Genomic DNA, 16,800 nt, shown 5'->3' with positions numbered 1-16,800 from the left:
CCGAAGGGATTTAATTACACATACCTGGACAACTTACAGCATGGAAAATCCCTGAGCGCTCGCTGCCCACACCTGTGTCCGTCTGACCCACCGACCCACCAACTCCAGCCTGCAGAAGTCATAATAAGACTAATAATGACAAGTCCCCGCTCAGTTACCGCTGTTATTGTAGGCACAGGTTTGGAGACGTTTGCAAAGCAATAATCCTGGTTTGAGGCTCCTGACGGCGTCTTTAATGGTGGAGATTCCCTGCCTGGTGTATGAAAATGTACTCAGATCTCGTGTACTGTACATTAACCATGTTTTTTTTGTAGCAAAAGCAGGCCCGGCTCAACAGGGGTGCTAAGCACCCTCAAACGAAATCAGTAGCACCCTCAGTTAAAGCTGTAATAATGCCATTTCATTGCAGATTTGGCAAACTATCTAGTGCGTTATGGTTTGCGCTCTGGGAGATCGTTTCTATTTCAACGTTTTTTTGCAGCGTTGAGCAGTGTAGCCAATCACAGGCATATCTGTTGATTTCTTGAACCCAACAGCCAATCAGAGGCGTTGAAGTTAGAATCCACTCATCTCTCATTGTCATTGTTTTTGTTCAGGTGTTGCGTTCAGCAGGAATCATCTCATTATAACAAAGTGTAGACGCGATGTTAATAAGAGATTAATTATGCAGCATAGAGAATTGATTGATTATAACGTGTCTTTTTGAGATCGCGATGAACAAAAGTGAGTGACAGCTATTTGATGATAAACGAAACATTCTTTGTGCCATAACAATGGACTATATACACACACACACACACACACACACCGTGGCATCTGCTGGTGTTGGTCCACTGTGTTTTATCAAGTCCAAGTTTTATTAACTCAATGCAGCCGTCTACCAAGAGATTTTGGAGCACTTTATGCTTCCATCTGCTGATACGCTTTATGGAGATGCTGATTTCCTTTTCCAGCAGGACTTTAGTACCTGCCCACACTGCCAAAAACACTTCCAAGTGGTTTGCTGACCATGATATCACTGTGCTTGATTGGCCAGCCAACATGCCTGACCTGAACCCCATATGAAATCTATGGGATGTTTTCAAGAGAAAGATGAGAAACAGTGGATCCAACAATCCAGACGAGCTGAAGACTCAATAGTGCCTCAGCAGAGCCACAGGCTGATCGCTTCCATGCCATTCCTCTCTGATGCTGGAGTTTGTGCTAAACGAGCCCCGACCAAGTATTGAGTGCAGAAATGACCATACTTTAAAGAACTTGAACTTTCTGTTTGGCAAATCTTTTTTTTTGATTGATCTTAGGAAATATTCTAATATTTTGAGATACTGGATTTTTGGAATGTTTTACTTTACATGTAATGAATCTAGAAAATATGAACGTTTCACTTTTTGAAATAAGTTACAATAAAAAAACTTTTTCACAATATTAATTTTTTTTTAGATGCACCTGTATTATCATAATTATGAAGAGTTTGACTATTTATGGCTCTGTTATTCTTCTCGCAATTTCCCTACAGCGCTAATGAACCGGAAGAAAACGGCTGACTTCCGTGTTGAAAAATAAGGTGGATATATTTTAAAATGTTTGTTCTTTAATAAATTAGCCCTGGGTGTGTAACATATGTATTTTAGTTCAAATGTTTATTTAGCATTTTTTTAAGTTAATTGTTCATAGTAGATTAATCTTGTGGAAATGTTTAATACCACATTAAGAATAGCCTGTTAGTTATATAGGCTAGTACTTACAGCACAGTCATGGATACTTAAAAAACACAGCTGGTCCACTTCACCACCCTCAATTTGTCAGCCTCAGTTCAATAATGTTAAAAATGCATTTTCCACTGTTAATTTCAGACACATGCGGGATGGAAACACTCGCTCTCTTTGAGTTTCTGCTCTGGCACCTTCAGTAGCCGCTCTCACAGACTTTCCAGCTTCGCTTTGTTTTTCCTGTAACTCTCTCCCCAGACCTTTTTTCATTTATTTACCATGACACAATGTTCATTAGGCCCAACGAGGCTTTTCTGCCCAGGCCTCCGCTGCTTTCAGGGGCATTTGGGTTTCTGAGAAAGCGTTCCCCGGCGGCTCGCATGTCCAATCCGCTGCGTAATCCTTCCTGACCTGAACGACACCAAAGCTCTTCAATAACGTGCTTCAAAGACTCTCCAAATCCCCCACGGGTCGAGTGTCAGATGGGCAAAGGCCAGCAGGACGGTCAGTAAAACAAAACGTGTGACAAGAAGAGTCTTCAGATGACTACGACTACAGTCTGTGACGGACATCAGATACCCAGAGAGAGTGAAATCAATCACGCTTTTGGCTCAGACTGTGAGAGAGAGTCACTAAAATGATGAATTATGAGTGATGCAGTGTCTGAGGGCCTGAAGACCACGGGCATCCAACAAAGGTCTTCGGACTTGTCCCTTACACACAGACATTTCTCCAGTTTCTCTGAATCTTTTGATGATGTTATGCGCTGTAGATGATGAGATTTGCAAAGCCTTTGCAATTTGACGTTGAGGAACGCTGTTTTTAAAGTATCCCACAGTCTTTTTACGCACTCTTTCACAGATTGGAGAGCCTCTGCCCATCTTTACTTCTGAGAGACTCTGCCTCTCTAAGACATCCCTTTTATAGCTAATCATGTTACAGACCTGATGTCAATTAACTTAATTAGTGGCTAGATGTTCTCCCAGCTGAATCTTTTAAAAATTTCTTGCTTTTTCAGCCCTTTGTTGCCCCGTGCCAACTTTTTTTGAGACCTGTAGCAGGCATCAAATATGAAATGAGCTCATTTAGTGGATAAATATTTAAAAGATTTAAACATCTGTTATGTTCTCTCTGTTCTATTGTGAATAAAATATCGGCTCATGTGATTTGAAAGTCTTTTAGTTTTCATTTCATTCAAATTTAAAAAAACGTCCCAACATTTCCGGAATTTGGATTGTTGCATTGCATCTGTGTCTCAGCAATGGATGCTCACTAAAGTGAATGGGTGCCGTCAGAATGAGAGTCCAAACAGCTGATAAAAACACCACAATAATCCACACCACTCCAGTCCATCAGTTAACATCTGGAGAAGACAAAAGCTGAAACACATCCATCTAGACTTTTTTTACTTCATTGCTTCCGGCTGAAATATGAGTTAAATACAATTGTTTGCTGTTGTTTTGTTTTACAGTGACATATTACAATAAAAATATTTTGTAACACTTTACTTGAAGCCTTTATTTATAATGCATTTATAAAAACAGTTTAATGCATTAATTATGCCTTACAATGCTCCTTAGAATGCATTGTAGAATCTCATGAATAATAGTAACCACAGTTAATACATTATAACACTTATCAATTCATTGTTACACTATGCAATATAAATTTGGTTATAATTATTTACAACAATATATAATGTATTTCAATGCACATTATGAATGATTAAACTGCATTATACCCTTTAGTAACACTTTATAATGCATTATACATACAGACTTTAAGTAAAGTGCCAATAAATATTTCTTAATTTTTGATAATAAGACATTCAGATTTACAGAAGGATCCATCTGTGATTAATTACCTGCATTTGTAGCAACTTCCTTTGAGACGCTCAGGAGAATAAGTTGAGACGTTGACGGATTGCTGCATGTTAATGTACATGAAATATTAATTCTCTTGAATGAGGGGCTGGTCTAGTGGTTTGTGTGTTCAGCGCTCATCTCTGTTTTTATAGGAGCAGTGTGATCGTAATCCAGAGCAGCTGCAGCTTTGTAAACACAATTAACCCTGGTAATTGGTGAATGTTGGTTTTGCGTTTAGACTCTCGGTGTGCAGCGGTTGCTCATGATGCCTCGGCGTTTGTGTTTCTCTCTTTATTGTTGAGGAGAAACTTTAATATGGTGGAATAAACTCGCACTTGAGTGTTTGATTTGACGGATGCAGTTCTCACACACAATAAACTCTGACCCCTCTCTCTCTCTCTCTCTGTGTGTGTGTGTGTGTGTGTGTGTCCCATGAGGCTTTGCTCCTTACCGTGGAAACACATGACATCATCATCTTCCCGATTGTTGTGTTTCTTCTCTCTGATTAAACCTGCTGAAGGTGTTCGACTGCCAACAGCCGTCAGCTTGAACTCACTCAATCAGTCAGAAATATGCTGTGCTTCTGCTTTGAACACCTTCATTTTCTTTAGTTTGTTTGACTGGTTAGTATTGTTGCTCAGTATGTTTAATCTACCAAGGATCATTTCAGTAGCAGGTATTTTATTTTATTTTATTATTTATTTATTATTTTATTCTTCAATATTTATTATTATTATTATTATTATTTAGCTATACTATTAGGTTTTAAGAAAAACTATGATGCTTTGACAACCTCAAACATAAATTGCACTACATACAGCTAATAGTGTATTTTATTTTATTTTAAAAACAGTAAAAAATGTTATTTTATTTTTACCCTTAATCCTATTCTGTATTTCTTTAAATTAATTATTTTAGTACTGCTGAGTATTTATTTCACTTTAAAAAGGTACATACATTTCATACCTAATATGAACAGGTGAATGTGTTTTTGTAGTAATTCATAGATATTATCTGATTCACTAAAACAAACTCTCTGAATGAACCAATTCAGTGAAATGTTTGCCACTACTTTATGCTCAGATAGTGACTATTTTTAGTTATCTGCCGCCTGAACTGGTTGAGACAGAGCGGGTTGAACAGTGTTCAGGTTTAAGTTTGAAGTGAAGCTGATTTTAGCAGATGAGGAGGAATCACTAGTGCATGATGGGACATGTCCAGGAGTCGGGATGGACGCTGTTGTTCAGAGTTCATTGGCTTTGGTTTTTCTGTCTCTGTCCATCTCATTCAGGACCGGGTTCCTTGTTCTTTGATCCTGATGGATTCCCTTTGGCATAAGTATAATATTTCTGTCCCGCTCTGATCTGTGAGGCGTGACGGCGCGGTGGAAAATTACCCCTCCGCTTTGAAATCCATCCAGATTGTAATTTTCAATTTAGGAAATTGTTCCGTCACGATTGGCGTCTGAGTGCCGAGTGCTTTATGAATGCCGTGTCATGAAGTCTTGCTCAAATAATCCTAGTTCTGCTCTTATTATACGTGCTGCTTCTGTAGTGTCAGTGTTTTTATGATCGAATATTTCAATCGGGCAGAGATCCCAAAATAGATTGTGGGTCTGAAATATAATGTTTGCAGTTCTATACATTAAAATCCAAATAATCATGCATAGTTATGAGAGTTTTATTTATTTTAAGCAAAAAAGCTGGTTTATTTATATATTTTAAATTTAATATTTATAAATATTTATAATAAAACTAGTTTTATTTTTATTTATAGATTTAATTAAATCTTTTGAATAAAATATTTAATATTTATGTGTGTGTGTAAGTACAGTAAATATAAAAAATAAGCTAAATATCTAAATACAAACACTAATAAATTTACTTTATATTGCATACAGTAAAATTACAGTTAATATTATTTATTTACTTCATTTTTATATATAAAATAAAACTTTTTTTATATTATGTTAATACATGTATGTACATTGATTACACACACATATAATATAATATATATATATATGTGTGTGTGTGTGTGTGTGATTGTGTAATCAATCTACATAAGTGTGTGTGTGTGTATGTATATATATATATATATATATATATATAAATATAAATAAATCTGTATAAGGCTGTGTGTCCAAATAATCATATAACCATGTGTTATGATCATTTATTTATTTATTTATTTAAGGATATATGTCCTATCAAACTGAATGGTGTTGTTTCCCAAAACAAAATCACTGTGTTTTACAGATTTTACAGCAATACTATGACTTGCTGTCCATGTTTTCATGATTTCTTTGAGAAGACATGACAGGACTGTATTTAATACGCTGTACAGTATGTGTATGCTTCAAAATGTGTCCAAATGAAGACATGATCTCAGTATTTCCCGGTTCTTCCTCTCTGAATCTCTGTGTGTTTACGAGGGGTCAAACCTCTCTGAACGAGATCGGAGAGCGCTCACATTAGCAGGATGCAACCGGAGCCTGAGAAGTCAACTGTGTGCTCTCTGATGTCAAATAAACAGCAGCGAAGCGTTTGTTTTGATAGCGTGAGTTGGCGGCAGTCTGGAGAAGTGTTGATGTTAGCAGAGCTTGAGAAGGTCAGCTCCAGATACCTCCAGTACCTCATCTAAAATAACCTCGAGGGTTTGTTTGTTTCTGTCGACGCTGTAGGATGGATTGAAGGCACTGCAGCTACCTGTCAGTCCATAAATAATATATTTAATAATATATTTATATATCATTGATCCTGTCAGTCATAACACCTCTGGCCTTGTCGTGTCTGTGGTGTGCTGACAGAAATTTTTAAATATAAAATAAATAAATAAAATCTAAATAGAATAAATAATATTAATTATTTCAAATATTAAATTATTTAATATTAACAAATAAAATAAAAAACAAATACAATAATATAATACTTTCACAACAAGGTTTCTTTTGCATTACAGTTTTGAGTGGAAAATATTTATATTTGTCATTCTCCTTTAAATAGGCTTTATTTTCTTTAATATTTAAAAATATCATATTTATACAGTGATTTTTACTGTAGTCACCTGTCAGTCATAATACCATTTACAGTATTTGTTTGTAATGAAATCACATTTATATGGCATAACAATAAACACTATCATGATGTATATTCAAATTATATGTAATATATCAATACAATACTTTTTTCACAACTAGATTTCTTTTACATTAAAGTATTGAGAATTGGGGTGGAACATATTTATATTTGTCATGAAAATAATGTCAATGCTATAAATAGGCAATGGCAGTTGTTTTAAATGTGCTATAGAAATAAAATCTGTATTGTATTGTAGATATCTGTCAGTTGCAGCACATTTGGCCTTTTGACTCCATGGGATGCTCATAATATTATAGCATATAGTTATAGTATATAATAATACAATAATACTTTCTCACCACAAAACTTTTGCATTACATTATTGAGAATTAAGGTGTAAATGTTAATATATCACAATTCAAAAAAAGTTTTTTTTCTTTAATATAAATGATAATATAAATAAATAAAATAATAAAAATTTAAATATAACATTTATTTATATAATACTATTTATTATATATTTTTTTTTTTATAAATCAATAAAATATCAAATGTAATATCTCTACTGTACAGCTACTGTACCTGTCAGTCGTAACACCTGTGCTGTCGGAGCTGATAGCGCATGAATGAAGGGGATTTGTCGGTAATCCTCACTGATCGGATCGGGTTTCCACTCACACCTGAGCCGCAGTGCACCTGAGCGCACAAAAGCCTGTTATATCACAGAACCAAAACAATTACAATCACTTACACCACCAACAGACACACGATAGCGCGCTAATCGCCTCCGCTGCTCAAGTGTGTCGTGTTGGGTTGCAGACCGGGAACGCGGCGCAGGAAGACACACACACACACACACACACACACACACACACAGACTCTCTAACCATTAGGCCACGACTTCCCCTTAGCTGAGGATTTCCTTTTGTTTAAAAGCATCTCTTTAATATATATATATAAATATATATGTATGTTTACATGTTTTTATTTATTCATTCATATATATATATATATATATATATATAGTACATAAAGTCAATTATTATAAGTAACAGAAGAAACAGCCCAGCAAGGTAAATTAAATATCACTCACCACTAAAAGGGCTTCTTCCTGCTCTTCTTCTAATATGCAAGATTTTGTGTCTCTAATTAACAACATTAACTTAGGCTACAATAGTGAAAGACGTCTTCCCTCAGATAGCTTGTATGGTTTCTAGCTGGATGTTGTGCTTATGATCTATAATCATGTCTTTGTCTGCCATTACTGGAGATATACAATGTATAAAACAACAAAAACTGTGCGTTTTGGCTCAAAAGTGGCAACTTAAACAAGCTATAAAAAATGATCAGTGGGGTATTGATACACACTCTGGACTTATTACATCAGAGACTTATTTTACATTTTGTAAAAAGGGGCATTATAGGTCTCCTTTAAAGTCTTCCTAGAGCGGCTACGTTCTCAATTCAAACAATGATTTGGAAAAATAATAATTTTTTGTTATTTGTATGATCTAGGTGGTCATACGGTGTTTGCCTGCAAATATGGGACGATTGTGTATTATACAGACTGGTTGGCAACCCTATTTAAAATGCAAAAGTGAATTGGACTGCAGCTCATGTTGCCCATTAGTATAACGCGGCCTGCAAATTACAATATCAATTAACTGTAAAAAAAAATGCCTGTGAATTTAACGGTAAAATATTTACTTGGTTATGTGGTTAACGTAAGTTCCCGTACTATATACGGTGAAAAACTGCATTAGACATTACATGTAATTTTACAGTAGTATACCGTTTTTTGGAAGTGAAGAAATGTGAAGAATTTACAGTGAATAACCGTAAACTGACATTCCCACAATTCCCTGCGTTACATTTCAAATTTAATGATTTTTTGTTGAAATAACTGTTTCTCCTTAGGTTTCTCTTACCAGTTATGTTTATTAGGGTTGTATGTTACACCTGATGTTGTTAAATGAATGTTTATTGCATTATTTGTTATCATGATGGTGTTTAGTGTTTGTGTGAATGACACTGTGCACCTTCTATATATGTTAATAATTAAAAGCTACTTGTGATGGGCTTTGGTTTTTGAAGTCACTTGTGACTTTCTCATCAGCTCCTGCTTTTGGTGATTATCAGTGTATTACAAAGGAACAAAACAGATTTCAGTACTTCAATAGGTTGGTATATTAACATTATATCAGTTAATAAAGTTACGGTATTTAACTGTAAATTTAAGTTAAAACTGTAAAATCTAAAATGTTGCTACCGTATTTTTTACGGTAAAAGTCTGGTAATCACAGCTGCCGTTTTTTTTTTACCGTAAATTTTCGGGGGGGGTTATTTTGTAGTGCAGCTGTAAGCAGAATGAGTGAGGTTTGTGCTAAACGCCGTGATCTGTGGGTTTGTTTAGTGACACACACTGTCTGCTCTGGTTCGCAGAGATGTGAGGGCTGGAGGGAGGCGAGCATCAGCGCTGATGTGAAAATAGGTGGAAACAGACGTGTGCGGAGGGCTGACAGTTTGATGGCATTCTCGCTTTGTTCCATGAAATCAGAGTTGCAGCAGATGCAGCCAAACTCCCAACAGCTGTGCAGCTCTTCTGCGATCACAGCTTACACGGCCTGGCGGGCCCCACACATACACACACACACACACACACACACACACACACACATGCACATGAAGATTTGCATGTGCATGTGCAAAGGTCGTCTGCCGGCGCTGGATCTCTCACATTCGTGCTCTTTGCGCTCTAGAGCTGCTTTACTGTTCTGACAGAGAAATTGGATGTGTGCGTGGAAACTTTTAAGGCCTTAAACACACGTTCTATTGTTTCTTTCGGCCTGACGCTGCTGTCGAACCCTAAACATTTTAATTGTGCAGTATACGTTGAGAAATGTGTTTCGGTGGCCTCTAGGGGACGTGGCCGAGATCCCGCTGATCCAGTCCAGCTCATGTCTCATAGTTTTACCCTAGAAAAAGGAATGAGCATTTACATTATAGTGTTTACCTAGGAAGAGCTTGAAGACTTATGATGTTCTTACATTTTAACCTGATCATTTAATATCCCAGTTGCAGGGAAAAAAGCCATGCAAAAATTAGCTTCACTCATTTTGACTTAATTTCTTCAGTGGAACACAAAAATAGATGTTTAGCCGTTTTATCATTTTTTTTAATTATTTTTTTTATCTATACTCATGGCATTTTTATTTTTTTTATTTATAAAAATTTAATAATATTTATATTTATTTAAATAAAAATATACATATATTTATTTTTGGTAAAAAGTGGAAAGATAAATATGCAAATGTACTATATTTATATATTAATTTATTTATTTGTATTTATTATTTATTCATTAAATTAAGTGTGAAGTTACATGATAAACTTTAAATTAGTAAATTTAAATATGCAAATGTAGTAGTGAATATATAGATTAAAATATTACAATATTACATATGTATTCATATTTATGTTTATTATATATTATAGTCACCAATTGTGCAAGTTCTCCCACTAAAAAAGATGAGAGAGGCCTGTAATTTTCATCATAGGTACACTTCAACTATGAGAGACAGAATGGGGGGAAAGAATCCAGGAAATCACATTGTAGGATTTTTAATGAATTTATTTGCAAATTATGGTGGAAAATAAGTATTTGGTCAATAACAAAAGTTAATCTCAATGTCATATGGCAGTTTTAAGAATGTTCCAAACAGTTGTTTTCCGTGGTCTTCCGGGTCTTTTGGTGTTGCTGAGTGCGTTCACCGGTGCGTTCCTTCTTTTTAAGAATGTTCCAAACAGTTGTTTTGGCCACGCCTAATGTTTTTGCTATCTCTCTGATGGGTTTGTTTTGTTTTTTCAGCCTAATGATGGCTTGCTTCACTGATAGCGACAGCTCTTTGGATCTCATCTTGACAGTTGACAGCAACAGATTCCAAATGCAAATAGCACACTTGAAATGAACTCTGGACCTTTTATCTGCTCATTGTAATTGGGATAATGAGGGAATAACACACACCTGGCCATGGAACAGCTGAGAAGCCAATTGTCCCATTACTTTTGGTCCCTTAACAAGTGGGAGGCACATATGCAAACTGTTGTAATTCCTACACCGTTCACCTGATTTGGATGTAAATACCCTCAAATTAAAGCTGACAGTCTGCAGTTAAAGCACATCTTGTTCGTTTCATTTGAAATCCATTGTGGTTGTGTATAGAGCCAAAAATGTTAGAATTGTGTCGATGTCCCAATATTTATGGACCTGACTGTATATACAGTGCCCTCCAAAAGTATTGGAACAGTGAGGCCAATTCCTTTATTTTTGCTGTAGACTGAAAACCTTTGGGTTTGACATCAAAAGATGAATATGAGATGAGAGATTAACATTTCAGCTTTTATTTACAGGTATTTTCATCTGGATCTGATACACAACTTAGAAGATAGCACCTTTTGTTTGAACCCAACTGTATTATATATAATATATATGGACAGAAATGTAAGTGTAGTTAAAAAATAGTTTTATTAGAATTAATTCTTATACGGTTGCTGTCTGGTTTCATTATGTGGAAAACAGCAGTGAGGAATTTGAGCTAAACGACTACTATAGGTTTCCACTGAAGGAAGAAAGTCTCAAAAGTCATTTGGTCCAAACAGCATGAGAATAATATTCAGTGATGATGAGCAAACGATGAGTGTGTTTTCATATTTGCCTGCTCTGTTGCTTTAATTGAGTCATAGCTCCTAAACGAGCAGCAGGACTGAAAGTGCGTGGTGTTGTGAGGGTTTATAGTGGAGCTGAGCTGATATCATTAGTGGTTAGTGACTGTCAGGAATCAGACTATCTCTCGTGTCGCTCTAATCCAGCTGGATCGCATAATTACATGCGGTTAAACAAGTCAAAGCTGCAGCCCATCTGCAATCAGAAATCAGCCATCAAAGCTGACCTTAAACAAGCAGAGACATCTGAGGATTCTGGGATCTCCTTCATTTGCTTTAAGTGGAGCGGTTCATCAGATAAGAGCTTCACTTCATCTGTCAGCTGCAGATGTCAATGAACCACCTCAAAGCCACACTTAAGTAAAAGTACAGATATCTAACCAGAAAATGACTGGTAGAAGCTGAAGTCACCGTTTAGAATATTACCTGAATATAAGTCTTAAAGTATGTGATATTTATTGTGCTTAAGTATGAAAAGTATTTTTTAAATCTTAAACGTACTTAAGTATTGAAAGTAAATGCAAAATGGAAAAGAAGCAAATAAAAATGTTCATATACAGCTTGAGTTGCAAGACTCTTTCTTCCATTTTGTATTTTTGGGTAAGAATAAGAAGAGGCATTTAGTGTCTTTCATTCCGACATTATAAAACATTTCTGGAATCTGCATCTGAAACAGCATTTAGATGTATTTACACATGTATCTCAGAGGGGACATGGATACATTTAAACTGCAGTTACAGATGCATAAATAGGCCTAATGTTTTGTTTTTAACATAAAACGTTGAATACTGATATTTGAAATAATTCAAAACAAGTCGAAATGTGAAATGAACAGCGCCAGTACGTGGCAGCAAGTGTCTGTTAATGAGTGAGTCATTGAGATTCAACCGATTCATTCAAACAACTGATTCATTCAGGAACAGAGCATTGACTCTGTTAATGAGTGAATCACTGAATCATTTATTCAACCGATTCGTTCAAACGACGGATTCATTCAGGAACAAAGCATTGACTCTGTTAATGAGTGAATCACTGAATCATTTATTCAACCGATTCGTTCAAACAAATGATTCATTCAGGAACAAAGCATTGACTCGGTTAATGAGTGAATCACTGAATCATTTATTCAACCGATTCGTTCAAACGACTGATTCATTCAGGAACAAAGCATTGACTCTGTTAATGAGTGAATCACTGAATCATTTATTCAACCGATTCGTTCAAACGACTGATTCATTCAGGAATAAAGCATTGACTCTGTTAATGAGTGAATCACTGAATCATTTATTCAACCGATTCGTTCAAACGACTGATTCATTCAGGAACAAAGCATTGACTCTGTTAATGAGTGAATCACTGAATCATTTATTCAACCGATTCGTTCAAATGGCTGATTCATTCAATAAGTAAACACTGTCCATCACTCAGAGATGCAAAACAGTGCTGTGATCGTTGTTTGAAACTATTTTCGTTGGCAAAATTGATCAAAAACAAGCAATATTGTGTCTAAAATGTAAGTCACTTATTGCTTTACTGATCTCGTATAAAATGATTATTAAATGTGTTGTCATGCTGATATCTGCAGAGAAACGACCCTCTTTGTGTGATAAAGATTAAGTTAACTATATAAAATTATATAAATATAAAAAGCATACAGAAGCATTTTTGCCGTCTACACTTTAGAATGCCTAGAATTTTGAGTTTTAATAGACTAATAAATCAAGTGCGTGCACTCTGTGTGTGATTTGGTGATATAGTCTTCTTGATCATGTCAAATCCCACATCATTACAACAACACTTACCATATTATTGCAGAAGATATACTGTATATCACACACCCAGACTCCACTTTAACTGGAAAATGAAATCATCATTTTATTAATCTTAGTTAAATGTTAATTGAAACTAACGTTTACTAATACATGTACTAATTAAAATCCCAAAAATTCTAATTTGCTTCATAACCAAAATATTTCCAGATATAGGGCCCTATGAAATCTGTATTATTTTTCCCCAAATTCCGTTTTATTTTTTTCTACATTCAATTTTTTATTTTTCTGGATTCCGTTTTTTTCCGTTTGAATTTTTCTGGACTTTTTTTTAATGGTCAAATTAAATGCTATTAATCTAAAAGCATGTCTAATTCATTAAAATCATGAAAATGATACAATTTAACATTTAATTTATTAAAAGTGCAACAAAAATGACACGTTTAGGTCCGTATGAAATGTTTTATTTTTTTCTCACCTTATGTTTTATTGTTACCAAATTCTGTGTTTTAGCATGTCTATTATTTGAATGCATACAAACAATTTTTATTTATTCTTACAGTAGCCTTATGAAATGTGTTTTCCCCCTCAGAAATTCTGTGTTGTTTATTTAAATTGTACTGGATATCAGATGAAGGCATACATTTTTTTTTATTAATTTATATTTGAATTAATGAAAATTAAACATTTACATTTTTGGCAAATGAAGGGGATTTACTATTAGAATTAAAATATTTTGTGATTATTTCTTTAAAAAAATTAACAGTAGTAGTAAGTAGTAGTATTATGTACATTCTACTAAATAATAGTAATATAGCCTATTTCTGGCACACGGTCTTTAATAGGCTGTTAAACCGAACTTTTATTTTGACGGGTTGCCGTGAATACTTCTAAAGTTCTGTGTGTGTATGATATGACGCTAGTTTTACTCAAATTAAATGGTAAAATGCTGGTAAAGTGCCTTTCAGATCAGTTCTGGAGATATTGTTGATGTATGTATGTCCTCATTGAGACGGCAGACGCTGAAATCACCGCGAGCGCCACATTAGTAAACAACCGCACGTGCAGCACATTCACACAGAGACGCGCAGAACATGCAGGATTCATATTTAAATCCACTTTTGCAGCTTAATATTTACAGATACTAGTCCATATCGCGATTTGATTTAAGTGTAATGACCTACTTTTGATTAATTCATCCAAACTTTGACAAATTCCGTGACATTCCGAGTTAAACGGTAAATTCCGTGTTTATGACTGGATTCCGTGGCGTTCTCTGCATCGCGGAGATCATAGATCCCTACAGATAGCGCTCCTGCTGTGTTCTTTAACAACCAGAGCAGTCATCTTTCTATTCACTTCACTTGTGCTATTTAACCAGAGCGAAGGAGACGAGTGCGGTCACGTGTGGTGCTTGTCCAGCGCCTTTGGAGAGAAGCTCGGCTAGTATCGGTGTATCCATACTTCGGGAAATTAATATTGGTACCGTTCAGATATTTCAGTATCGATATTTATCGAAATATCCATATTTTTGACAACACTAGTGTTTGTGTGTGTGTGAGAGTGAGAGTGTGTGTGTGTGTGTGTGTGTGTGTGAGAGAGAGCGAGAGTGTGTGTGTGTGTGAGAGAGAGTGTGTGTGTGTGTGTGTGTGTGTGAGAGAGAGTGAGAGTGAGAGTGTGTGTGTGTGTGTGTGTGTGTGTGAGAGAGAGTGAGAGTGTGTGTGTGTGTGTGTGTGTGTGTGTGTGTGTGTGTGAGAGAGTGAGAGTTAAAGGGATAGTTCACCCAAAAATGAGCATTCCGTCATCATTCACTCCCATTGACTTTCATTATATCATAATGATTATGAAAATTATATAAATGTTTTTGTAATGTCTTTGTTGGGATTGTGTAGAAGAAAGTCATGTAGGTTTGAAACAACATGAGGAGGAGAAAATGATTAATTTTTGGGTGAACTATCCCTTCATGAACAGTGAACAGTGCAATCAATGGGTTGAGTCATTTTACGATATACATTATAGTTGTTTTTGCTGGAAATATGACTCCCCAAATAGTTTATATATCAAATAATAATAATAATAATAATAGATATATATTAATTACATTAAATAGTTTCTATGTTACACAATGATGTATAGATAATCATATAAAATATATTAAATATGTTCAAGAGTTTATATATTAAATAATTATGCATAGTAATATGCAAGAACTAGTCAAAAAATTAATCTCAATAAATCACACATAAAATATATGTTTTTGTTTACATAATATACGTGTGTGTGCTGTGTATATTTATGCATATAGAAATACACAGACTGTGTAAAAATATAGAAAAAATATATTTGTTCATTTATTCAATATATTTATATATAATATGAATTAATATTTTCAAAATATATACATGATGTGTGTGTATTTATATAATATATAATAAATATACACAGCACACGTATATTATGTAAACAAACATTTAATTTGGATGAGATTAATTGTGATTAATCGTTTGACAGCACTATCAAGAACAGCTTATATATTAAATATATAAAATAGTTTTATATTAGGCATAATAATAATAATTGTTTATTTGCTTTTTTGATAATGCATTAAATGATTATTATTTATTTATTTTGTTTATAACGTGATGGACACATGATGAAAGATCAGATGCTTCATGTTAATTGAGTGAATCAGTCTTGAAACAGCTTGACATTATAACACAAAGCGGTGTGTTTGTGATGCAGTGCTTTATTTGTGTGTCTGTGTCTCATAGCTCTCTGCTGTTTGTCATCGGTTGCCAAAACAGTGAGTAACGTGAGGGCTGCGCTTCAGACGGAGATTCATCTCACTCTCGCTCAGCATCCGTCTTGTTTTCACTTGTCTGTGGGCACCGATCTTCAGCTTTACAGTAAGTGAACGGAGTGAGATTTCAGAGATGGATTGCGTTTCCAGCGTTTATCGACTGCAGAGAGGCAGGAGGTTATGAGATACATTAGCAGAAGAGAAAACACGGCTCGGGATGAGAGATCGATCCGCTAACATGAAATGATAGAGAAAAACATGCTGTATCTCCAGAGAAGCTGAACATCATGTTTCTAACAGCAGATCTGTGTGCTAACAATCATTAAACATCTGAGTTTAAAGTCAACGTGACACATTAACACATTTTCCTTCCATAATGAGGCATTTTGTGGTGAAACAGGATATTAGAAAATGTAATAATATCTTTGTGTGTTAGTCATACATATACTGTACATTACCTTTCAAAAGTTTGCAATAATTCAATCCTTTAATGTTTTCATCTCAGCATTTATTTGATCAAAAATACAGTAAAATGTGTAATATTTTTGATACAAATAACTCTTTTCTATGTGAACATACTGTAAAATGTAATTATTTCAGTGATTAAAGCTGAATTTTCATATGATCCTTCAGAAATCATAATAATATGCCGATTTGCTGCTTTGATTTGAGTACCGATTTTGACGTCATAAATCAGCATAATTCAGAGCCACGTGATCACGCTGAAGGCTGTCTCTCTGTCTCTAGGTGTGTGAACAGCGTGAGGTCAGATGTTTAGGGCAGAAGCACAGGCTGTGAGGCTCTGAGCAGCTCGAGGCGTCCACAGACAGACAGACAGACACAGGTGAGCCGCTC

The 16,800-nt window shown here is 35.1% G+C and overlaps 1 protein-coding gene across 4 annotated transcripts in view; it reads left to right on the top strand.

Annotated features, from left to right (window-relative positions):
- Positions 1 to 16,800, top strand: part of bmpr1bb (bone morphogenetic protein receptor, type IBb) — a 105,349-nt gene that overhangs the window by 33,790 nt on the left and 54,759 nt on the right. The window contains exons 1-4 of one of the 4 annotated variants that reach the window (XM_079408220.1): positions 14,067 to 14,137; positions 14,527 to 14,627; positions 15,917 to 16,051; positions 16,693 to 16,789. The exons of 1 other annotated variant lie outside the window; for it this stretch is intronic. The gene's annotated coding sequence lies outside the window, so the exon portion shown is untranslated. Of the gene's footprint in view, positions 1 to 14,018; positions 14,628 to 15,916; positions 16,052 to 16,692; positions 16,790 to 16,800 lie in introns of those variants that run through there. 2 more of the 4 variants (XM_079408219.1, XM_079408222.1) reach the window with 2 other exon arrangements.

The sequence above is a fragment of the Barbus barbus genome (assembly GCF_936440315.1).
Source record: "Barbus barbus genome assembly, chromosome: 45".
In the NCBI taxonomy this organism is placed as follows: domain Eukaryota; kingdom Metazoa; phylum Chordata; class Actinopteri; order Cypriniformes; family Cyprinidae; genus Barbus; species Barbus barbus.
The sequence above is the reverse complement of the archived record's forward strand: the minus strand, read 5'-3'. Positions and strand labels throughout refer to the sequence as shown.